The 3,228-nt window shown below is 51.0% G+C and overlaps 1 protein-coding gene across 1 annotated transcript in view; it reads left to right on the top strand.

Moving 5' to 3' along the window:
- LOC102672409 overlaps positions 1–3,228 on the top strand; it is a 248,011-nt gene that overhangs the window by 85,725 nt on the left and 159,058 nt on the right. The window lies entirely within an intron of this gene.

Below are 3,228 nucleotides of genomic sequence, written 5' to 3'. Positions count from 1 at the left end.
GCATAAGACATAAACCATTCCGGCGCCTACGCGTTTCCGAGGAATCGGTCCGGTGACGGATCGGGGGGCTGACCGCAGAGGGGGCGGATGGAACGGTCCATCTCATCCGCGGTGCGCTTTAATCAATGCTAACAATCCGGTTATTATTCGAAGGGTCGAGGGAAGCCGAGAGACCGAGAGAGAGATGACTTTTCGTCGAGCTTGCGAGGGTCAGTTCCTCCGGCCAACAAATTGCGCGTGCAAGCGACGTCCGTTTCGAGCAACGACGGATTAAAATCGTCCTTCCATCGTCATTATTTATTTTCACGATTCGAACCAACTTAGGTTAGATTAGATTATTATCGTTGGTCGAAACGCGGCCGTTCTTTAAGAAAGTTATCTTTAAGAAAGTTATCGCTTAAGAAAATTGGGAGTTTGGGCCCGAACGCAATTAAAGTTCCCAATGCGGCTGCCTCTGATTTATGGATCGTAAAGAAGATTCGTTACTACTCGTCCCGACAGTTCTCCTCGTTTTAAATAGAATACGCCGGCGAGGATTCGGCAAAGGAAGTCCTTCTTTCATTCCTTTCCCTCCCCACCTTAACCTTCGTTAACGAACATTGGCGAGTTCGTTCGATCGCTCGCTTTTACCATCGCCGTAACGGGTATAATTACCGCGTTGTTGCGAAACAATGCAACGACGTTGGACGAAAGGCGCGTGAACGACGACGCGAGAACAATCGTAAAAGGATTATTGGCCGCGATAATATCAACCGACGGCCTCCTCTCCGACGCCCGCCTCGGAGCGAAGGCGAGGGAAAGAGGCGCGCGAATGCACTTTCCTCGAGCGCGGCGGGCCAAACAACAAAGACGCCGCGGTTTTAATTACAATGCAATTTTCGCTCGCCCCTTTGAAACGCTGTTAGGCCCCCTCCGCTCGAACGCGCGGAGCAATCACGCGAGCATCGGCCGTGGCGGTCCCATGGCGACGCAACGCGCCGCGACGTTTTGATCCGCCAAGATTAAAGGGGTCCCGCCCTTTTCTCTCCCCTCTTGCGCTCCATCCATCGCGATACACCTCCTAGCAAAGCCCAAAGTGTGCGCAAACACATCCACGAGATCCGAGATTACGTACCATTGTCTTCCTCTTCCTCTTCTCGATCGTCTCGTGAACATTTCGCGAACATTTACGACGAGGTTTGTTTAAAAAATCCTCTAGTGGCTAGCTAATGCGCCAGCTTGCGAGACGGACTCGACTTCGATCCGATATCCGATTATTTTCTCGTCGAAGGGTCATCAAACAACGGTTGGGAAACTACTACTGTTACTTACATCCAACCTATTCTATGGTAGTCGGGGGTAAGATGGCGCGCGAATCGAACCCCATTTGCGATCCAATCCTGGCTGATAAATTCCAGAAAACGCGCNGTCACTGGCGGGATAGGGAAAGGGGAGAGAGGGCGCAAGAACTATAATGGATTATCGGTGGAGGGTGAGGCTGATCGGTAATCGAATATCAGTCGGGGGTTAAAATCCATCAAATCCTCCTCCATGTCCGCTCGACGCGACAAGTTACTCTCGCTTTTCTATCCCCGACGATCTACCCTCCCCTTCCTCCTCGATCGCGTGCTGGTCGCTGCAACCGCACTCTCATCGTTATCGTTCGCTCCTACGTACGTCTCGCGATTAACGCGTTCCTGTCGCATATGCTCCCTTTTTTTTTCGAGAAAACAAAATGGAGAAAGTCGAATGTTGGCTTCTCGAAAATAGGCGAGAATTCGTAGCCTACCACGAATGGCCGTAGTAATTTCTTTGTCTCGTCCTTTCGAAACGAGCGACGTTCCCTGGATATAAATCAAGGAGAACTCTTAAGGGGTGGCGTGATTCAACGGACCGCTTTTGTCGCAGCCAAGTGGTTCTTCTTCTCTTGCCTTTCTCTCCCGATACTTTATACCGGAAGAACGTTCGGGATCGAGTCGGTTCGCCAAGGGCTGGAAACGACGCGTTTCAAACCGTCGTTTCTTTTTCTTTTTCTTTCTTTTTTTTTTTTTCCCCTCTCGAACTCGATTTTTCCACGACCAACGCGCGATCGACCCGTCTTTTTTTCCATTTTGTCCTTTTTATTCCCCTCCTCCCCTTTTTTTTTTACACATCCATCGCATATGCGCTGCCCGATTACCGGCAGCGGCAAATCGGAATGATCGATCACGGGATCGGGAATTCGGTATATAGCGGAAAGCGGATACGACGAAAGTGGACAGAACCAGTGGCGTAGGTGGGACGAAACATTCGTAACGTTATTGTTCGAAGGTCGACGAGGTTGTCTACGCACCGACGTCCCCCATCCGTCATGATATCATCGGCCATCCACGAGCCTTTCAACCCTCCGAGCGCCATCACCACCGTTCCGGAACCCCATGTGCGAGTGGCGCGACCGTAATCGTGCACCAGGTGCCTCGCTAACGTTTCCTAACGAAGGACACAACCCCCGTCGTGCTTTTCGTCCCCGTGTGCTTCTCTCCCCTTCACCTTACCCCTCCCTCTCTCCGTCTTCTCTTATTTTTTTTCTTTCCTCTCCCCTTTCTTTTCTTTCTCCTCCTCTCTTCTCTCTCTCTCTCTCCCTCCCTCCCTTCTTTTGCCTCGCCAACAGGAGAGGCAAGACACTCGGGACAGACGGGCCTGGCTTCTCTTAACAAGCATTGAGCAACTCTCTCTCGGTACTCGGGACGTAAAAGGGACTTTTTGCTTGTTAGATTGTTTGCTCTCGTCGAACGGGAGAGGGCGGAGAAATTCGGTTTTTGCCGCGGAGAATAACGCGGCGTTCGTCTTCTTCTCTTTCGAGAAACCGAGCCGCGATCGTGGATCCCTTTTCTTTTCTTTTCTTTTTTTTTTTCTTTTCCAGAGAGGGACTTTCGTGATCGTGAGATCGTTCGATGTTATCGCGCCGTTAGATATCGTTAACGCCCACGCAAAAAGCACGGTGGAAAAACTGCATCCTGAATAATATTTGTTCGCGCCTGTACCACCCTCCCTTCCCTCCCTCTCCCTCTCCCCCTTCTTCGCGGTACGTAACGCAAGTTTGCGATTCGAAGGTTTGTTAGCGGCCTCTTCTGCCTTCTTCCCTTTCCCTTTGTTCCTCGGCAGAAATCTCAAAGAGGGCACGGAGACACCCTTAGGACGGTAATATAAGACGGGGAGGCTGAAGCGACGAAAGTAGTCTTTCGAGGGGAAAGCGGAGTGTTTGGAAAT

This window comes from Apis dorsata, unplaced genomic scaffold, assembly GCF_000469605.1.
Source record: "Apis dorsata unplaced genomic scaffold, Apis dorsata 1.3 scaffold_429, whole genome shotgun sequence".
NCBI lineage: Eukaryota > Metazoa > Arthropoda > Insecta > Hymenoptera > Apidae > Apis > Apis dorsata.
Note: the sequence above shows the minus strand (reverse complement) of the source record. Positions and strands in the feature narration are given on the sequence as shown.